The sequence below is a fragment of the Nelumbo nucifera genome, chromosome 6, assembly GCF_055504915.1.
Source record: "Nelumbo nucifera cultivar China Antique chromosome 6, China Antique-T2T, whole genome shotgun sequence".
NCBI classification, from domain to species: domain Eukaryota; kingdom Viridiplantae; phylum Streptophyta; class Magnoliopsida; order Proteales; family Nelumbonaceae; genus Nelumbo; species Nelumbo nucifera.
Window position 1 is genome coordinate 62343981 of NC_142654.1, and position 22600 is coordinate 62366580.

Consider the following 22600-nt stretch of genomic DNA (forward strand, 5'->3'; position numbering starts at 1 on the left):
TTTTATTTGATCCATAATTATTGAAGTATTTTTTCTATATGTTTTAAATTAAAAAATTAAAAAAATATATTTTTTGTATTAAATCACTAATTAATTATTAATATTTGAGGCTTACGCCTTTTTACACCTCAGGCCTTGAGATTGGCTTGAGGCAAAATTTGTACGCTTCGCCTCAGGGCTTAAACCTTTTAAAACAATGACGGCAACGCGTCCTCTCTCTCTCCGTCCCTTTCATTCACTCTCCCACTCATTCGTTTTTTATTGTTAAAACGCTTTGCCTACACCATTTTCGGTTTTATCGGCTGAGCACAGAAGACCGTAGAAGACAAAGAAACAATACATGATATTTGGTCTCAACATTCCCATTCCGGGTATAATGAAGGTTTTGTGTTTTTTTCTTAGATTCTGATCTCAACATTCCCATTCCGGGTATTATCTTTTTTGACAAAAATACCCCCATTGTTTCCAACCCTAATCGCCTAGAGGAATAAGCACCCATTCTTCTTCGGTTCTTCCCCTCCTCCTTCCAATCAGTCAATCCAAGATACTCGTCGTCGTCGAACTGCCCTCCGACGAGGTAAGATCACTGCCAACCCATTTTTCTTCTATTCTTCCCCTCCTCCTCCTTCTTCTTCTTCCAAATCAACTGCACATACTTTGATCCGGGATGTGGGATCTTCTCTGATGCAGGATCTTCTTCTTCCCTTCTTCCTCTTCCTCTCCTTCTTCCTTCTTCTTTTTTCTTTTAACTGACTACAATATGATTTTTATTTTTTGCAGACTCGCCCCTGTTCTAATTCGGGATTGATCTATTTCTTCACTGCTGACATTAACGAGTTCTTCAAATCAGTCAATCCACGTTTTGCTCTTCAAACCAAGCTCTATTTTACAATTTAGAAATCAGTACAGTAGATGCTCAAACCAGATTGGATAATCGGTCAGATCTCGTTAGGTACTGTCATTGAGATTGTAGGAATGGGTGCAATGTGATGAAATCTTGTTGAGATTTATGTCGCACCGTTGTATTCTTTTTTCTTCATTGGTTATTATGAAAAGTTTAATTTCAAGCTACTCTTTTTTTTCTTCATCTCGATCCAAACTTGTTGAGATTTATGCCACGCCATTGTATTCAAACCAAGCTTTTTCTCCCCCATTACCACCCCTTGTTCCTTGGAACAACTCACTTTCAGACTAAATTCAAATTCTCACACATGTTGGCCCAAGATTTTATCATCGAACCAATCAATGGCCCCCTCTTTTTTTTTTTTGATGAATATTAGTGGCCCCTCTTTATTTGCAGTTGAACCATAAACTTATTTGCCATAAGCTCCATTTAAGATAGAGTAAACAAGCTCTAGTTAATAGTGAAGGTGAAGGAAATAACCATACTTCTTGAAAGAATTTTTTATCAATCCCTTGAAAGTAAGGAACTAAGGATCCCTGATTTCTTAGAAACATAATTGGCTGAGAACTATTTGACAAACACATAAGGTAAAATAGAGATGGAAAAAATTTACCAAAGAAGCCAGGGAGTTTGGATAAAAAATAAGAGGCTCCTACATCTAGAAATAGTCCTAGTGCTGTTTCTGGCATGGAAAAGACCTGCAAAAAGTCAATTGTAGGATGAAGCAAATGGTTCTAACTCATGAGGAAGGAAAAAATATTTAAACAAACAAAAAGTAATGATTCCAATCTTATAATCATATTTCCTAAGAAAATAAGTAAGATATATACATACACCTACATGAATATACATATATAGATACATACATACATATGTATGTATATTACATATATGTTTACCAAAAGTTTAATGAAATCCTAAGATGTGAACTGCTATTCATAAATTATCTGTTTATGGGCACATAACATTTGAGAACTTAGATAATGGGACTATGGAGAATAAAGTACTGAGTTCTCTGTTTATGGGCACATAACCACAGCTGCAACATCCCCACCAGCACTAAATGCTCTTCCTTCTCCCTGCAACCAATTGAGCATATTAATCACTAAAATGAAGCAAAATGACAAGAAAACACAAAATACTGAAAATCAAATATTACATTAAGATAACTAGCACACATATTGAACAAGAAGAGAAAAGCTTGGAAATCAAACAACATTAAGTGCAATATTTGCAATGAATTGAATATATTACTAACTGAAATGAAGTAGAAGGGTAAGATTAAACACAAAAAATTGATTTGACTACATTAGCATAGCCAATGGAAATAATGAACAAGAAGGGTAAAGTTTGGAAATAATATATGGTAACAAGAAAAAATATGATTATACCACCTTCTCTTGACAGGATGAATTCCTCTAAACTGAGGGCACCACATGTGTATGTTGCTCTGCATGTCATAGCAGTCAATTGCTCTGCACCCTCCTCGTGCTTGTCAAGCAGTACCCCATGTTCTATCATCTAAAGGACATGGGTTTCTTTGTGTAATTCCTTTTTATATTATGTGACTAAGCTCATGTGTCTTTGTCCTGGAATTGGATTTGTTATAGGATTTTACAGCAGTTTGGAGTCCATTCCTTTGGTCTACTTCTTGGTCTAAAGCCTTCATGTCCAAATGAAGAGGTTAGGATGCTAAAGTTTAGGAACACCTTGTTAGGTAATTTTTTGTGAATTTTTCCTTTGCTTGTTAGTAGGGGTGATCATTTCAGCCTGGCCTGGCCTGGCCCGGAAATTCAGGGCTTGGGCCTGGGTTTTGTGCTTAAGCCCCAGCCTGGGCCTGGGCCCACATCAGGCCCACAAATTTTAGGGCCGGGCTTGGGCTTAATACCTCAAGCCCGGCCCGGGCCCGGCCCGACCCACATATATTTAAGCTTACACATTTTGTGTATAATGTATACATGTTATTTTACATTATATTATATATTTTATATATAAATATTATAACATGACATGTATAATTTATATTATATGTAATATTTTATATTATATAGTATATAAAATAAGTTTATATGCATGTTATGTTATTTAATATATAGATATGTAATGTTTTATATATGAGTGACATTGGCCCGGAATCAGGCCCAACCTGGCCCGGACCCTTATAGACCTGGGCCCAGGCCTAAGCTATAGACCTTATCATAAGTGCAAAGCCCGGCCCGGCCCATGATCACCCCTACTTGTTAGTAACACATTCTATTTCTAATACATTCATGATATGAATGGTAATCAAGGGGAGGAAGTGTGTGGTTTTGGCAAGAAATGCAATGTTAGTGTTGCCTTAGAGATCAACATTTGTCATCCATGATTCCTTAAATATATCAGGTATAACACTCTTGAATTCCTAGAACAAAGTTTTTTGAATATATTTTATTGAAAAATTCCCTTCTTATGTAGAATTTTCTAAGAGTTTGTTCTATTTTTTGTTCTTATAGCTTGCCCATTGTTCATTTTGTCTTATTGTCCAACTCTGTTTTTTTTCCTTGTACTTAGGTTTTAGAAGAGGATTAAAAAGTTAAGAGAGTGGCTTGATAGGTTGGCAAAGGTAACAAGTTTCTAGCATTTTCATGCATTTTCTGCAAGACTTGTAATTTATGCATTTTTCTGATTTTCTTGCAATTTTCTGCAATTTCCTGCAATTTTTCTGTAATTTCTATAGTTTTCTGCAAAAATATTGTAGTTTCTACATTTTCTTGCAAAGTAAATGATATTTTCTATAATTTCTATATTTTTTCAGGTAATTTCTGTAATTTTTGCAATTTTTGTAAAATTCCTGATATTTTCATGCATTTTCTGTTTTTTTAGCAAAATTATTGTAATTTCTGCTTTTTTGGGATTTTCTTGCAATTTTTGCAAAATTTTAGGTATTTTCAAGCATTTTTCTGCAATTTACTGCAAAATTCCTGATATTTTCATTCATTTTCTGATTTTTTCTGCAAAATTATTGTAATTATGCATTTTTCTGATTTTCTTGCGATTTCTGAAAAAAATAGGTATTTTCATGCATTTTCTGCAATTTACTGCAAAATTTCTGTAATTTCTATAATTTTGTACAAAATTGTTGTAATTTCTGCATTTTCCTGCAACTTTTGCAATTTCTGCAAAGTTCCTGATATTTTCATGCATTTTCTAAATTTTTATGCAAAATTATTGTAATTTCTACAAAATTTCAGCTATTTTCATGCTTTTTCTGCAATTTCCTACAAATTTTCTGTAATTTCTATAATTTTCTGCAAAATTGTTGTAATTTCTGCATTTTCCTACAACTTTTGCGATTTCTGCAAAATTCCTGATATTTTCATGAATTTCTGCAAAATTATTGTAATTTCTGGTATTTTCATGCATTTGTCTTCAATTTCTTGCAAAATTTCTACAAAATTATTGTAATTTCTACATTTTCCTGCAAAATTTCTGCAATTTATGCATTTTTTGGTATTTTCATGCATTTTTTGCTTTTTTTTTTATTTTTATTAGGGGCAAAATTGGAAATCATGGTTGATTTCGATTCCAGCCTCTTCATGAACCAAGCAACATGATTCCGATTCCTGTCTGAACCAAATAGGTAGGGGGAATAAACCCTTCCGATTCCAATTTCAAAGGATTCCCATTCCAATTTCGATTCTGATTCCGATCACGAACCAAGCGGACCCTTAATTAGTTTGTGTGGTCGTAATCCTAAAGGTTCACGTTTACTTATTTTTAGAGAAAGTGGGAAACTGCGAATAGCCAACGCCTCCTAGTTGTGCCTCTTGGGATTCAGAAGAGTTGCAAAGAACTCGAGTCCAGCTTGCTCGCCCTACAAAGGCAAGCGGACACGGATACTAAAGACCTCTAATCTCACTAATTTGTTCTTTTGATTCTTCAAGAGAATAATGCCACCACATACTAAATCTGTCTCTGTGCGACGAGAATAAGGATCTAATTACTGCGTCAAGAGCAATTAAGCCCCTATTAGAAGCTCTCAAGAATGGAACCACGACCACGAAGAACACTGTGTATGCTCTACTTCGCTTGTAACAATGGAAGAACCTGAGTCAGTTGGGTTTTATTGCCTGAAAAGCCACCGGCTGCACCTAGACTTTGAAAATTTTCATCAACGTGAGTTGCAAAAGACCGTGGCCGCCGACCCGCCAATGCCATCTCTCTCTCTCTCGTATGTCTCTTCTCCTTCTAAAATGTTGGATCTGAAAACTGGCATAATAGACCCGCTCACGGGCAGTGATTCTTACCTGGATTACAGAAGAAGGATGAAGAGTAATATTGGGGTTTAAAAAAATTTATGCCACATGGTGTAATGTGTGTGCAGATTTTGATAGAACAATAACAAATGCTAACAACAAGGGTAGAATTAATTAATTGTCGGAAACAGTAAGGGTGGTCAAAGACTAATTAAATAATAAGAGTACAATTTGTCAATTAACTAGAAAATAGGAGTAGTTTAAGAAATTTGCCCTTATTATTATTTACACTTCTAGCCATCCAAGTTGTAGCTCATGAAGGCCTTGGTGCCCATTTGGGAGGGCTTTCTTCTAGGTTATATGAGCCAAAAAAATCCACAAAATTGTGAAACCCTATTAGATAAAAATCAAGAAAGTTCAAAATAGGCTTACATTGGCCCAAAAGTCGACTTTCTATTAAAGCTATCATAGCTAGTATGTAACTTCTCAAAAGCAACTATACCAATATAGCTCAATCACCATAAAAGCCCTCCCAAACAGGCTTTCTATGTACATGGTCTAAAAGACAATTAGTTTGGAATCAAAATAAAATGACTGAATTAACCCCATCTCTTATATTTTCATTTAAAGCTATCATAGCTCGTATGTAGCTTCTCAAAAGCAACTATATCAATAAAGCTCAATCACCATAAAAGCCCTCCCAAAGAGGCTTTCTATATACATGGTCTAAAAGACAATTAGTCTGGAATCAAAATAAAATGACTAAATTAACCCCATCTCTTATATTTTCATTTAATTTTACTTGATTAATATACAAAAGTGGGTTGAAAACCCTAAAATTAGGGGTGTTTATATTGAATTTCAAACCAAAACGATTGAGGATAAATGAGTCATGATCTGTTTATATGTTGATGATATGCTAATAATGGGAATAAGTCTAGAGGTAGTAAAAAAGCAAAACAATTTCTAATGTCCAAAATTGATACCAAGGACTTGAGTGAGGCTGATATAATTTTGAGGATTAAAATCCATAAACAATAAGGAAACTTTATTCTCTCTCAATTACACTATGTAAAGATTATTCTTAGAAAATTTGGACACTATAATTGTAAACCGGTTAAAACACCTCTTGACTGTAGTGTTCACTTAAGGAAACATGTAGGAGAACTTGTTTCACAAAAAGAGTATTCAAGTATAATTGGATCTGTATCTTAATGAACTATACAAGACCAGACATGGCTATAGTTGTGGGAAAATTAAGTCAGCATACTCATAATCCTAGAAACAAACATTGGGAAGCTTTAATAAGATTATTAAAATATTTAAAAAGAACTATAAATTTTGGTTTACATTACCCATGTTTTCCTCCTGTTTTAGAAGGCTTTACTGATGCGAGTTAGATTTCAGATTTAAAGGATAGTACTTCCATTAGTGGATATGTGTTTACTCTAAGTAGATGAGCAGTATCGTAGAAATTGGTAAAGTAGTCATGTAATACAAGTTTAACAATGGAGGCTGAGTTTATTGCACTAGAATTGGCAGGGTTTGAGGCAGAGTGGCTAAGGAACTTACTAGCAGATATACCACTTTGGCCATAGCCAGTTCTATTTATATCTCTCCATTGTGATAACCAAACAGCAATAGCCAAAGCTAAGAATTAGATGTACAACGGTAAAAGAAGACACATCCACTTACGGCATAACCTGGCAAGACAATGCCTCAACGAAAGTACAATCGCTCTGGATTTTATAAGGTTTGAAATGAACCATGTAGATTCGTTAACCAAACTACATACTTCTAAGGTAGTTTATGAGGCATCGGTAGGAATGGGGTTGAAGCCCGTTACATAAGTCATTAGTGATGGACACCCAATCTATGTGAAAAGGAGGTCCCTGAAATTAGGTTGAATGGGTAAAAATGAGTCGCTAGATGATTTAGGAAAGCACTATCATTTGTGTCCCATTTTAGATGTCAATGTAAGATTCATTGCAGTTTGAGGAGGTTGAGCATGAGGCTCTTAATCAATTAAGAATAGTGTATGTAGTGAATGCTAATAACTGACCTAAGTGAGTGTGAAGTGTAGCCGCTTCTAAGAGAGATATAGGGCTGACTCTCTAAAACACTCATGATTCCAAAAGGGGAACAAGGCCGAAATGTTCTAAATCAAAAGAACCACTAAAGAACTGGCGAGTTGAGTTGGTTGTCCGGTTAGCTAGTTACAACAAAGAGGAAAGGCTGAAGGAATCTGACTCCACTATACTCTGTGACATAGCATGTCATACCTAAGTGATGATTGAAGTCCAAAAGACATCACCATGAATACTTTTTTCACTACGATGCTCAAATTGTTTGATCTTCTTGTAATTTTGAATCTTGTGGAGGATTGTTGGAGGGAGATTCAAAATTTCAAGAATATCTCTCATTTCTCGTTTTTTAGTTTTGTCTTTTCCTCTTTGCACTCTTGAAGTGCATGGGAAGACTCCTTGTCCCACTTTGCACTCTATAGTTTTGCAGGAAAGCACTATAGATACCCCATGCATGTGAGGGGGGGTTGGGGGTGCTTTTCACATGCGCACGCCAAGCTGAGTTGAGTCGGGTCGGGGCACGTTTGCGTTTACATGCGTGCAATGCACCGAGCCAGTTTTTCTTTTAACCAGATTAAACTTTTGAATTTTGAATTTATTTTTAAACATTTTTTCTCTTTCTTTTCATGTCTCTTCCTTCCTGTGCCTCTTCGAATAGGTGCACTATTCTGAAGAGGTTCCTGTTTGAAAGGACACCTCTGTGTCCATTCGGGTCTAGGAGCACTCTATAATAGGAGTATTGGTCGACCTAGTTTTCACACACAAAAAACATTTTCGACATTCTTCTTCTCTGTCTTCTTTGAAAATCTAAACATCATCTCTCAGTGGTTCACGGAGGTTTGTTAAGTGAGTGCACGCCTACCGGTGGCCTGTGGGTTGTTTTATCTTGGCAACCGATTTGTGATCACCTGATTGCATCGTAAGGGGCAATTGCGGTTTTAAGGAGAGTGACCAAATGGCATGACTCAACCCTCCTTTTCTTAGTTTTGTAGTTCTACAACATCACACTCCTGCAAATTCTTGGTTTGGGAAGCGATTACCAATAAGTTCCATCTACCTTCTTTATTATTTTCCAACAGATTGACTCGCCAATTAGCTATGGGTTATGACGTAGAGGAAAAAACAATTCAGCCTTCCAGGTTTGTTCTCTAAACAGTTCAGCCTTCCAGGTTTGTGAACATTTGATAACTGCATATTTTGATGCATCACCCTAAATCTCCCACATCGAATCAATAAATAAGTGAAATAAGGGAATATCTATGATGCCAAAAAGACATAACGCTAGAAGAGCTTTGACCAATTAAAACTCTAAATTTTGAAAAATATCACCTGATTAGTTACCACTTTTATGATAGTAGTGGATTAATCATGAGTTCAAGTTCAGGTTTCATGGAAATGACTTTTAATTCATTTTCAACAATGATTTATAATGTTTATATAATTTCTAATTCCTTTAATCGGATCCCAATCAAACCCTTATTTTTAGCTCTATTTTAATGATTCTATTTGTGTCGAGACTCATTGTCATTAAGCTCAGTTTGAAATAAGTATAAATTTAAACTGCAACACCTTATATTTTGTATGCATTTATACTTTACATATTTATATTTATGCTATTTCCAAACTAAGCCTACTGGTTGAATGAATTTTGGTTTTAGCCTCCATCTCCTCTCGCGCAAAAAGAGGGAACAGGAAACCACACTGGATAATATCCGATTTGAGATTAAATGTTACTAGGCTCATATTCAAATTTAGATGGATCCGACCCGTTTGCAGGCATGACCAGACTTTCAGTCTAGGTGAGCATTTCCCCAATGTATATGATGAAACCAATTAGTATGATGAGGTACATGAGTACATAGAATTTATAACAGCTCAGGGATCATTTGATGGCATTATTGGATTTTACAATCCGGGAATCCTAAAAACCTGACCTCTAAGATACAATAGCACGCAAATCTATAAATTTCAGATTATTGGGGCGTTGATTGTTTCATGAAGATATCCATTACCCAGAATTCCCACAGGTGAGGCCATTAGCCCATTACCCATTACCCAATGTTGATTTCAGCTATTTGAGTTGGGATCTGCTTTAAATATGAACGCTTCCAACATAATCTGACGCCATACGTCTCACCGTGTCATTAAGACCCGTAAGCCCAATAAGATTTTACCATCACACCAATTGACAGTCCTTTTAGTTGTTTTGTTATGTCCAATGCAGATTTTTGATTTTCATTGCAGAGTTATAAACATTTAAAGTGCTAAAAATTCTTATTTTATATATTAATGCCCACCATGAATTGACATTAATTCTGAGTGGGCACTCACCCCAACTATATTTCGGGCCTAAAAATTTTGACCCTGGGCTGAATCATCATTCTCCATATTTTAAGGGTTATACAACTATGGAAAGGGGGATAGTCCATCCCCCAACCCAGTGCAGTTGGAATTCAATTCCAAGTCTCCACTACAATTAGCAGGAGGCCTTATCAAACAATTGGTTGGCACCTTGCAATCCAATCCTATCCTGTGGGACCGAAAAAGCTTTAATCAATCAAACCACATTCATGAATTTTGTAAAAACACCTAATTGGTTACCACTTTTATGATACTGGTTGATTGGTCAAAAAAAATTTCGGATACCATGTCTTTCTTTCTTTTTTTTTTTGATAAAACCATGTCTTTTCTAGTATTATAGTTGAAACATTTTCGAATATATAATAACAAGCCATCTCTATTCTTCTTCTTCTCTCCCTGAACATGACATGACAAACAGCACAATGTTTTATATGGTTACCATTGTTTGTAAGTATTTTTATTTTTCTTTCTTTTCTGTTTTTTGTTTTAGCTTGGGAGAGTATTATAATTCAAGGTTTCAACGGTGCCATTTTGGGCTGGAGGCAGGAAAATTTAAAATCCCTCTCAAGTCGTGGTCGACTGCCTGAGCCACCTACTTGTCTGTGTCTCCCAATCAGTCAGACTTCCTGGCACACACAGTAAATTTGCAAAGTCTGGGCTTCTGGGCAAAACCCCATTTAAAATATAGCGATTCTTTTATTTGGGCAAGTAAATTTTAGTGATTTAGGGTGTCTCAGAAACTAACTTCATAGAAAGAGTTAGCCCTGTTTGAATTACTATTGAACCACGGCCAATAAACATAGACGTACAGAGGCCAGTCAATTAGAAGAACGAGGTATTCGTGAACCAGACAACATATTTAATGTTGATACGTTCTTATTTATTACTCTCTTACATACAAGGAAAAAACGATGGAGAAAAGGGATCCTATTTCCATGCTCAAAAGAAAAAGAAAAACTGAATAAGGAGCCATAGACTACCTCTCAAAAAGTATTAACTCTCGTTTGCCTTAAAGTTTGAAAATATCATTCATCCAAAAAGAAAAAAACTATATATCAAGTTCCGCTTTTATATTTTTTTACAAAGAATAAGAAATTGAAAAAGAAAACATCAAAACAATATAAAAGTATAAGACATTTGTAAATCGTAATACATGGTTGATAGCTTTCAAGCAAGAGATTTAGGGCCCATTTGGATCACAACTGAAATGGGAATCAAAATCCCGTAGAATGGGAATCAGAATGGTCTATTTTCATAATCCGTTTGGTTTACATAAAAATTAGGATAGTCTTGAATGGTATTTCATTCCCAAGGGAGGGGAGGAAATGGCCATGTGAGAATGTCATTTTAGCAGGAATGGGAATGAGATTCTAATTCCACCCATTCAAATAGTTAGAATCTAAATGGCCTATTTCAATTCCAACTTCAATTATAAACCCTTATTCTCACAAACCAAACAGGGCCTTTGGTTATAATTTCATCTGAATTCTGAACCCAATAAATAAAAATAAAAACCGAGGAATAAAAAATTAAAGGTCTATTTAGTTTATAGTCAGAATCAAAATCAAAATAAGAGTTAGAATCCTCTAGAATCAAAACCGGAGTATTATATTTTCATAATTTGTTTGGTTCAGACACGAATCAAAATAAAAATTAAAATAAGGTGGAATGGGATTTGATTGCCAATGGAGGGAGAAGGAATGGCTGTGCTGGGTGAAATTTGGATATTCATACAAGATATATTCGGCTTCATTTTCTTCATAAGCATCCATTAGACTGCTTTGAGGCAGAAACCATTGGGAGTTGGGGCTGTTAAAAAGTTAAAACCCTATTTGCCAGAAGTAATGTTATGATTTATGAGAGTGGACTCTGAGAGAGAGAGAGAGTAACAAAACTACAAAAGTAACTTATTGCTGGGATGAAAGTATGAATGAAACTAATTGTTTAGGCTGTGGACCGTGATACACCCAGACCCAGGGGACTTATCACTGACCCATCTCGACCGATGAGTCAATGTGTCTATCGTAAGGTACAACTGAGTAACAAGCATCTTCATCAATGCTTCTCTCTTAATTTTTTTTTTCTATAATTTGATTTTGTTCTTATTTCAGATTAAACGAATTGAAACAACGAAGTCGTATCTTGTTAATTTGATGTGATTTCCTTCTATATATGGTATTCCTCAATGCTCAAAAAACATCTCCTTGAAGAAGAGGGGGAAGAGAATATTACAGGGCGGTTCCCTATTAATGGCTGTGGCCTGCCCTTCTGGTTCTGTATCGTGGGGGTGCGTGGAGAGAGAGAGAAAGAGAGAGAGAGAATATTATGAGGCAGTTCCCTATTAATGGCTGTGGCCTGCTTTTCTGGTTTGGTAGCCGAGACGAGAACGAGAGACTGTGTCACAGTGAGAGAGAGAGTATTATGGGTCGGGATTCCTATTAATGCTCTGGCCCGTTTTTCTGGTCTGGTAGTCGAGGGTTTTAAATGCTGTTGCAGACCCTCAACCTTCTTAAATTCAACCAAGACATTCCCATCTCTCTTCACCACTCATCTCAAACACTTCTCCCGCCTCCTCTCCTCCTCCTCCTCCTCCTCCTCCTCCTCCTCCTCTTTCTCGTTTTTTAGCTTCTGTTTCTATATCTTTGTTTGATCTTTACGTCCTGCCTTCCTTCCTTGTTCGGAGGGCGGCCACCAAAAGAAAGATCGAAGAAGAAAGAAAGAGAGCTGCAGGTTACGTTACGATATTGAAATGGTTACTGCGATGTTGGCCCGGTTCATTCAGACAAACAACCTCACATGCAGTGTATTACACGTAGAGGTGTGTTATTTTGATTGAGCCGTGCCAATATCTCAGTACTCTTTCATTTCTCCCTCTTCTTATTCTTATGCTCAAGTTCAATCGTCTCTCCGACAAACCCTGTAACCAACAGAGAAGGTTTGTATTTCATCGAACACTACACATGCATCGCGCTTTAATAGCAATGGCACAAATGCCTTCGATCAGTTTTATATTATATGGCTATTTGTTGTTTCTGCATTATCGAATTGCTCAGGGCTTTCTTTTAATTTTTCAAGATGCAGATCCACGATACCTCATGGTCATGTTTTGTTTGTAACCAATGGATTAGAACTGATGGAATCCATTGATTCATCATCATCATCATCATCATCATCATCCACTTTGTTCCAATCCACTGGTAAGGATGGCGTCTGAATGATGCTGCCTTGATCTATATATATCTTGCTCATATTATTTGTTTTCTTCTACGTTTGTTAGGGAAGGTTATAAGGTTAATAATGTCCGAATATCAATTCTAACTCTGATGAGTGATGAATGACGAGTCTGAGAGGTTGACGCGGTTCTCTCGGTATGGATCCGATCCGAAAACTGAATCCTATGTATTCTGGTCGGGTATTGGGTTACCAAAATTAAATTTGTTGATGTAAAGATTCTCTTTTTTTATTGGAAGATTATATTTTTTTTTCTGCGTTATTACTAGATTTCTATTTCTAACTGGTGTAATTTACCCAATACAATCAATAATGCATGGGAATCCATGGAATCATGAAACCGGATCGGATCCACATGATCCGGATCCGTGAGTACTGGTTTATGTACTATGCGTGTTTGCTATAATTTCTAAAGGTTCAGCAGTGCTAAATCCAGTATTCGTTTTTGCCACTCACTCATCTCAACAAGTTGTAACCATGGTTGAGTTTTTTTTTTTAGGAATTGGAATCAAAATCCTTCAGAATTGGAATCGGAATTGAAATGAGAATTAAACTCAACAGGAATGAGATTTTATTCCCAAGGGAGGGGCAGAGAATGGCCATTCCCTTAAATGAAAAATGCCATTCCAACAGGAATGGAAATAGGATTCCAATTCTGCCCAACCAAACAGTTAGAATCTGAATAGCCCATTTCCATTCCGATTCCAGACCCCTATTCTTGTGAACCAAATGGGGCCTAAAAATTAAAGACCAAGGACTATGGTTTTCTTTTTTTGTTGGTTGATCAGTATAAATGTTCCTGCATTTGATCTTTATTTGTTAAATATTTATTTCTTTTAATTTTGATAAAAATGTAAGGTCCCCTTTGGTTTGTTGGAACATGGGTATGGAATTGGATCTAACTTTTTGGTTGGGAAGAAATCTTATTTCAGCTGATTTCAATTCTTTTCTAAACCAAACAGATGATGGAAATAGATCATATTTGAATTCGGAATAATTTTGATTTTAATTCCAACTATGAATCAAATGATCCAAAAATGTAAAGGTAAAAGGCTGAGAAAATAAATCGTTTGATTTTCTATTTTTCTTATTTATTTTTATAGTTGGGCTCATTAGTTTTTTTTTTTATTTTTTTTCTTTTTGGCGCTGGGAGTTGGTTGATAGGAATAAATGGGGGAAATGGGGGTGTTGGGCGTTCATTAAATGAGGAGAGGAGTAAATTTCGATTCGCGTGGTGATGAAGAAATAAAGAATACAAACTGTAGACATTTATACGCATTGCTGCCTGCTTTTATTTTTTTAGTCAGACAAAGATTCCCTCATTTAATCCTCATCGCCTCGCATAGTCGCATGCCATGCTCCTCCTGCAGTGCTGCCCCCTCCTCGCTTGGTTCAGATTCGGACAGGGCTGAATGGTTGGACCATTTGGACCTCCCATTCTTATCAATAGTCCAATAATGACTATAAAGAAAAAAAATAGTTACCTTAAATGTTTATATTTTATAATAATATTGATATTTATTTATTTATTTTAATGTAAAAATAATTTTAAAATATATGATTAACAATTTTATTTTAATTTTTTATATTTTTATTTGAATGAACAGAACGGTCAAACTAATTGATTAATTTGTCATGATCCGGGAATCAGGATTTATTCTTTACACATCTTTTCATGAATAACAACACACAAGTATAGGAGATATTCCCAATATACAGCTAAGATGTGTTGTGAGGTTGGTGAACAGCAGATCCAAACTCATGACCCATTGGCCAAAAGTCCAAAACAGGTCCAGTCCAAGTATGACAAGTGACAACACTGCCCTAGTTTAAGAGTGTTGAGAAAGTTGAGATACCATAGACTAAGTTATAGGGAATCTTGTATAATCCAATCAACTTGGCCCATGTCACAACCCAGTCCACCTAAGGATTTAAGAGCTTTGTTAAAAGGGAGTTCAGATTTGCTACCAACAAAATGCTTCCAACATCTCCCAACTGGCCACTGCATTTCTACATTGGGAACATCATCCCATTAACGAAAAAAGGGAAATGTTTTCAATTTGCCGTTGCAGTAGCCTGTTGGGACAGTATTAGGAGCATTTTATTGGTAATAGATCCCTACCCATTAAAGGAGGCCGGAGGACTCACCAGTGGCGGGGTCTACTGCAACAAGCTATGATATGCTAGTCCTGAATAGGACTGCCAATGGATCAGATTCAACCCAATCAATGGACTCACAAAAAAGTTCTCACACTATGCTCAAGGCCTTTTGCAGCCGTGCGTCAAGAACATCTTATTTGTATGTTTTTATTGATGACGAGATATTCCCAATATACAGATGCAATTGGCTGTGAGCACAGTATGAGAACGAACAATTATGTGATGACTGAATCCTATTTCTATGACTTAGGGTCTGCATTATGTGGCTGTTTGGAAAGGCCTTTATACTGCAGTTTTTAGCTTTGCAAGGTGGTCCCGTAGAAAAGTCTAAAATCTATGCTTGGTGAAACCCAGTGTGCTTCAGTTCAATTATGATATCCATTCTTCCATGAAGCTAATTTTAGTAGCAAAGTAGCCTCTCCAAAGCGATTTGGTCAGTGCAGCTCAATCAAAGCTGAAGCCCTTCTTAACTGGTCCTATAATTGGGACAGTTTGAGAGTTTGAAATAGTGAAATGTGCCAAATTATGAACTATGAACTTCCCGGAGTCTGTATTTGGTTTAAAAGAAAGGGGAGGGAAACTTCCTTTTCAAACCAAACATAGCCTACTGATGAAACATGATTCATGTAGTAAATCCATGTACTTGGGATAAAAAGATTAGGAGATGTTTAGTTCCATCCCCATTTATTTAAGGGAAATTGTCTAAAACTCACCATGAGTTTTCAATATTTGCCTCAAACTCACAACAACTTTTCAAAATGTCTAAAACTCACCATGTCAGTAAGTTTTTATTTTCCAAAACTCACCTTTCGTTAGTGCACCGCTAATGCTTCTTAACAGAGGTGGCCATGTCAGCATAAATAACAATTTTTATGACCAAATAACCCTTGAATGGCAAGTTAGAGGAAAAATGGTCTTTTTCAGTTTTCAATTTTCATTTTTTTTTTGCATTTTTAGTATTTTATTATAATTTCCAATATTTTTTATAATTTCTGTTTTTTTTTACATTTTTTATTTTCTAGAATCTATAAATTTTCCTGTATTTTTTGTTATTTATTTGTATTTTCTGTGTTTTTCTATAATTTTTGGTGTCTTTTCTACAATTTTTATTTTCTGATTTCATTTTTCAATTTCTATAGTTTCTATAATTTGAAAATAGTTTTTTATATTTTTTGTAATTTCTATATTTTTATGTATTTTACATTTGAAAATATTTTTTGAATTTTTTCCTTTTTCATGTCTAAATATTGAAATGGTAATATATTAACACCCGCTAATTTATTTTGTAGATATTTTATATTTTTCTATGAAGGTTAAAATGGTAATATATTAACACCCGTTAGTTTGTTTAACGTCAACTTAGTGACATGGTGGGTTTCAGACATTTTGAAAAGTTGTGGTGAGTTTAAGAGAAATGCTGAAAACTCATGGTGAGTTTTGGACAAATTCCCTTTATTTAATAAATATATTGTACGATCTTCCTTAAAGTTGTTGGAAAATGTTTTTAAACGTTTTTGACAGATAGGCACCATTAGTCACCAGACTCACCACGTAAGCTGAGTAGTGAAAAAATGTCTAAATGTGGGGAAAACATAAAAAATACGTTTTTTGATCGGAAAAATCTATAATACAGAAAAGATATGATATGAAAAGAATTTTAACCAATCAAAATCCACCCATAAATTTTGATAAATAACACCTGATTCACTACCACGTTTATTATTTTAATTATTTTTCGGATATCATATCTTTTCTCTATCTTACTCGAACCAATATGTTTATGTAGACATTTTATAAAGATAACTCTCACAAAATATATTTGGTTGGATGGTAAAAGGGGACAAAAACTAGCCACGTTAAAAAAAATCCTTTTTATTTTGTTTTTGTCATAACGCAAACATGTTTGGCCGGGGTCCCACATTGTACATTTTGAATGCTGTATATGAAATCATTTATCAATTATAGGCATTTATATAAGCCAATAAATATGCAAGCGACCTCTTGCTCCAGTGCGTTGCGGCACCGTTGTTCAAGGGGGTTCCTGTAATTAACGAAGCTTCTGTAGGCATATTCTCGCATTACAATTTTTACCTTAATTCCTTTATTATTAATATTTTATTTTAATTTTGTAACGCATATTTTAATAATTTATAAATAAGTTTACATTTCCAAAGTCTCAGTTTGGATAGAGTAAAAATATAAACATGTTCAGTGCGAATGGAGTCTAAAGTATGATATTAATAACTTTTTTTTTTATTTTGCTTATTTTTTATGTAATTAATATTAATATATTTGATTGAACTTTTATTCAAATTTTATCTAAATAAAATTATTATAATATACTAGTGTAAGACCACATCTGCACTAGTATTTGAATTTAACTTTGATGATTTACACAGAATCCAAGACAAATATGTATAGATATGCATTTAATGTGTATTTGATTGAATTTTTGTTGTATTTAAAAGCTAGGACAACCGAATTGTACATTAACTTTTTCCATATTAATTTTATGGCTGAATAAGGACCCACTCTGAACTAGGCTCCGTATTTCCTTACGAAAAAAATAAATAATGAATTAAGGAGTGAACTGGGGCCCACCCAACCACCCCAATATGCTTAGATGGTTTCTAATTTTTGTGCCTATTTACTTCTTATACAAAGTAAGTAAAAATTGTGGATTATTCCATCTCACAATTTTTTATTTGTTTTTATTTTATTTTCTAAAGCCTCTACTTATGACACACAATACACGTATCCCCTTTTATTGTGTCATATTTCCCCATTTATCACTATTTGTGAAGTTGGAGAATCAATAATTTGTAACTATGACAAATTTGTGAAGTAGAAGAATCAATAAATTGCCAAAAAATATTGTGTTGTGATACGAGGTGTATAATGCACATTGTATCCCATATGTGTGTGTAGGGGGGGATGCGGATTAGGGATGCAAAAGCTTGGATTGAATTCAAATTAGGGTATATTTGATTCTGACCTTAAGATCCCATTGAATCTCATAAATATTGATTTGAATTCAAATTTGATCAATATTGATTTGAATTCAAATTTGATCAAGATGTTGGATATCTGAATATGATCTAATCTGAATTAATTTTTTAAAAAATAATAAATTATTAAAAGGAAAAGAACATATAACTATTTAAATAAAGAAAAACAAAAAATACAAATATTTCTCAACTATGTTCATCAATATATACATGTTTTTATAAAAAATTATAAACATACAATATAAATAACATTTTTATAAATAAATAACATATGTACATATATATTATATATAATTAAATAAATGAATAACATATATCGGATCGGATCCTTTTAGAGTGGATGGGGGTGCTCCAAATCCGATCCAATCTAAAAATCTGAAAAAAGGATATCCAAATCTAACATTATAGGATCAAACTTTCAGATCGGATCATCATCTGATCCATTTGCACCCCTAATGTGAATGTAATTTTGGAGAGCTATACAAGATTTAATGCTAATCCAGACTCAGGTCTAAGGCCAATGACCCTATAGCTGAGATGGTCTATTGGCGTCTTACAGGGTCCCTATTACGTAATATATGATACCAGAAATTAAAATAAAAAAAAAAAGAAAGAAGGAAAATCCAAGAAGGTGTTTGGCAATGCAAATGGTTTTCTTTTTCTAAAACAAAAATAACTGCCACATTGTCCAACCAGGGTTCAGCGAGGTTTTCATTCAAGGCCCAATCCGAGCCCAATGTACAATTCTACAACCCAAAAACTTATAGTGACATTGTAATTGTGGTTTTGATTTTTGAATACGAGAAGCTTGAAATTCGAGAAAAAAAAAGATTTTATAAGTTCAACTTCATTGACTTATGCATGCTATAAGCGGACACTTGCCTTGAGGTTTGATAAGGTCGTAAATGAATCCAAATACATAATATCATATATGATAAATGCTTAATTGTACGTGTTCATAGTTGTGGATAATTGTATTTACCAAAAATAAAATGTGGATAATTCTGGATGTCTAATCTATAGTCCTATACTAAATACAAGTAGATCTGTTTATGGGCCGGGCCAGACTGGGCTTTAATTCTGTATTAACAGATTTTTCTAAGGCCCGAGCCCGAGCCTGGCCCAACCATCGAGCCTACAATTTGGGCCCGAGCCCGGCCCTCATAAAAAGCCCGAAGCCCGAGCTTAGGCCTGAGCCCAAAATTTAGCTCATACTGTTACTATTGCTGAAGCGGCTGAATAGAGATAAAGAGAGAGATAGAGAGAAATGATAAAGAAAAAAATGTATATATTAAATTATAAATATATATTTCAATAAATATTATATTATTTATATATTTTATATAATATATAAAATATATATTATATAATATATAAAATACATATTATATATTTTATAAAATATATAATGCTGAGTCGGATTTACTGTGTTAGGCCCGAGGTCAGGCCCGCGAGCCTAATTACATAACCAAGCCCGACCGGGGTGCGGGCCAGGCCATCGGGCTACCTGACCCATGAACAGGTCTAAATACAAGTGGACCTAAATATTTTTGCTCCAAAGGGTAAACCGCTGTATTATTGAAATTTTTATTATTTATTTATTTTAATAATTAAAAAGCAAAACAGTAAGTCTTTCTGTTAAACAGCCATCAACGGCCTTAAAAGTCTTGCTTAAGGGAGTGTTCAACAATGTAAATGGTTTTGTTTTATATATATATAAAAAAAAAAAAACTGTAACATCAGCACAAATGTATTATTTTTGCTGATCAAATTGCTTTTATCTAAAAAAGACCACTTACATTGTCCAACACCCCCTAAATTTCAAGTGACCAAGGGCAAATCTCTTAGGGGGCGTTTTTCTTTTTTTTTTGAGATTTTGAGAGGGGGAAAATTGGGCAATAGGATTTTGGTTCCCATTGACCAAGAAGCCTAAGTTCTTTTTTCATATTTATGTGGGGACCAAGGAAAGTTTATTTTTCTTTACCCGCCCATCCCCTAAGTGAGTAAATAACTTTCCCACTTAGAGGGAAAATTGACAACACTTGAATGGGACAAAAATGCCCCTTTTAATAATGGAATTTTATAGCTAAAATGGTCATTGCATTATTTACATGGGAAATAAAAGAACATGGGTAAATGCACTTACTCCGTAAATATTTCCCCAACAAAAACTTACCCAAGTAATTGCATTTACCTGGATAAATAACTTACGGAAAAGCAAGCAAGGCCTTAAAGTACCCCCTAAGTTTTAGGAAATTGAGTAACTCTACCCCTATTGTTGACATATTGTCCCCTAGGTTTTTCTGATAATTGACTAAATCCTCCCTTGCTGTTAGCGTCCATTAACAAAAAGATGGAAAAAACTATTTTATCAGGTAAGACAAGAGTGATCATTTGGGTTTAAATATCAGGTAAGACAAGAGGGTAGCATCATCCACAATAGAAGAATACAATGAAATGGGTAGCTAGACGTTACTCATCTCCATAAAAAGTCTCCCTTCCGTTTTTTTGACCTTGAATAAGTAAAGGTTGAAAGCTGTATTGTTATTAGTAAGGTGGATGTTGAGTTTTATTTTGAAAAATTAAAGAATAGAAAAGGGTAAAATCGATCACAAAGGGATAATTAATATTGGGCTTAAAAACGGAAATGGAGGATTTAATCAATTGTTAAAAAACTTAAGGATACTTTAAGAGAATATGTATATAATAGGGTAAGTTTAATTAATTTCCTAAAATTTAGGGATCCCTCAAGAGATTTGCCCTTTTTATATGATATAATGCTATAAAATGTAGCATGATAAAGATATACTCATACTTGTATAAGATATAATAATAATAATAATATTATATCGGGTAAATCTCTTAAACTACCCTTATCGTTTAACAAATTGATTAAGAGTGCCCTTACTGTTTGAAAATTAACTGTGTGCAACTACCTTTTCTGTTACTCTCAGGTCTTTCCCGTTCGGTAGAGATTGGACGCAAGGAGAGAACCGGAGACCGTCAGACATCTCCAGAAAAAAAAAATGGGGAGATTTTAGACAAAGGTTCAAAGGGTCTGGATTTTATAGGGAGATCGAGATTCCTTTGAAACCCACCCCACAAACATTTAAGACCCTCTGCATTCTCGTCCATCAACCCAAATTGACCTCTACCCAGTTCCTTTTCGAGCATGTAATGAGCTTTAATATCTTCGAAAGGCTTTTCCAAGATCGTATCTTGCTTATGAACAAGGGAATGAGGAGAAGGCTTTACAGGAGTGGTGGCTGGCGGCTGAGTCTGGTGCCTTTTGGGTAATGGGTGGGTCTGCTGGGTAGGAATTTTGGGTTGCGCATGAACGACAGGCTCTTGTCTTCTCCGTTGATGCCTAACAACATTCGCTCCTGATCTATGCCCGTTAACATCTGGCTCCGACACCTAATAGCATTCGCTCATGAACGACAGGCCCTTTGCATTCTCGTCCATCAAACCAAACGGCGCTCGGACAAGCAATCTGAAAGGATCAGATTGAGAAGGAGGGGGAGGGCGGCAGAGATCTCCGCCCGCCTGCGCATGCTCCGCCTTCGGTAGTTGCAGCGACGTCGTCGTTGGCGATGGTGATGGTGATGGTGATGGCCGCGTCGATGGATGGCGCTCCCTCCCTCTTTCGATGTGGCCATCTATTAGTCAAAATGGTCGCTGGCCATTTCCAACATTCCCCTTTCCCCTTCATCTCGTCGATGACTATTTCCAAACTGCTCTTATCCCCTGTTCCCTGGTTACGAAGGCAATCCTATTATCACCCCCATCTTCTCATATTTGTTTTCTCTGTTTTTTGGTTTCGTTTTTAGTCTGAAGTAATGAGCTTATTTTTATTTGATCGTTTGCTTCATTTAATGGCTGCCATTAAATGAGCTTCTCGATTACATGGTAGAATTAATAGTTCAGCATAAATAAGAGAAGAAACAAAAAAAATCAAGAGAATTATAGACCTTTAAGGGCTTGAATTTGGGTTGTTGAACGTGTTTATAACTAATGGAGAGTAAAGGTTTTATTTTGAAAATATGAAAAGAATAAAGGGTAAAATAGTCTTTTTGTCTTTCCTAGAGGTAGTGTTAGTCAATTTTCAAACATTAAGGGTATACTTGGTCAATTAGCTAAACCATAAAGATAGTTTAAGAAATTTACCTTTATTACATTCAAAACAATAAGTTATAATAATAATAATACTATAAATATTAGAGGCTTTGATGTGTACAATACTAAATAACTTCATAGTCTTACCCATTTATAAAAAAGAAGAAAATGGATGAATCGTCCAACACCCTGATTTCATATTTCTAATCTTGCCCTCTTAAAATGCCTGAAGAGAATGAGACAAGTAGAGTAGTCGAAATATCCCAATATTACACCTATTACCCCTAGGCTACAAATGTTTGGGTGAACACTTTGATTTGTCCCATTCATAATAGATGGGCGAACACCCTATTAATGGCGCTAGAAAACATGAAGTTTATCTTCTCCATTTGACGAATGGTTTCTCACCCCTACAAGGCTGCAAATGCTGGTTGTCCTATTGGGCGAACACCCTGTTATTGGCATTGGAAAATATGAAGTTTCTCTTCTCTATTTAGTGAA

General features: G+C 35.1%; 2 long non-coding RNA genes across 7 annotated transcripts; both read left to right on the forward strand.

Moving 5' to 3' along the window:
* Positions 1-213: 213 nt before the first annotated feature.
* Positions 214-5944, forward strand: LOC104604323 (uncharacterized). Of its 5 annotated transcripts, XR_016077211.1 has the most exons (6): positions 214-577; positions 781-952; positions 2515-3286; positions 3455-3506; positions 4436-4523; positions 4665-5943. It is a non-coding gene; the product is annotated as an uncharacterized LOC104604323 (long non-coding RNA). The 5 variants fall into 5 exon arrangements; XR_016077210.1 differs by having other exon boundaries at positions 215-577; positions 4436-5944; XR_736390.3 differs by lacking the exons at positions 4436-4523; positions 4665-5943 and having other exon boundaries at positions 220-577; positions 2515-2621; positions 3196-3286; positions 3455-3689.
* Positions 5945-9866: 3922 nt separating this feature from the next.
* Positions 9867-13077, forward strand: LOC148791111 (uncharacterized). 2 transcript variants are annotated; one of them, XR_016077757.1, is made up of 2 exons: positions 9867-12519; positions 12660-13077. It is a non-coding gene; the product is annotated as an uncharacterized LOC148791111 (long non-coding RNA). The 2 variants fall into 2 exon arrangements; XR_016077756.1 differs by having other exon boundaries at positions 12666-13077.
* The last annotated feature ends 9523 nt before the right edge of the window (positions 13078-22600 follow it).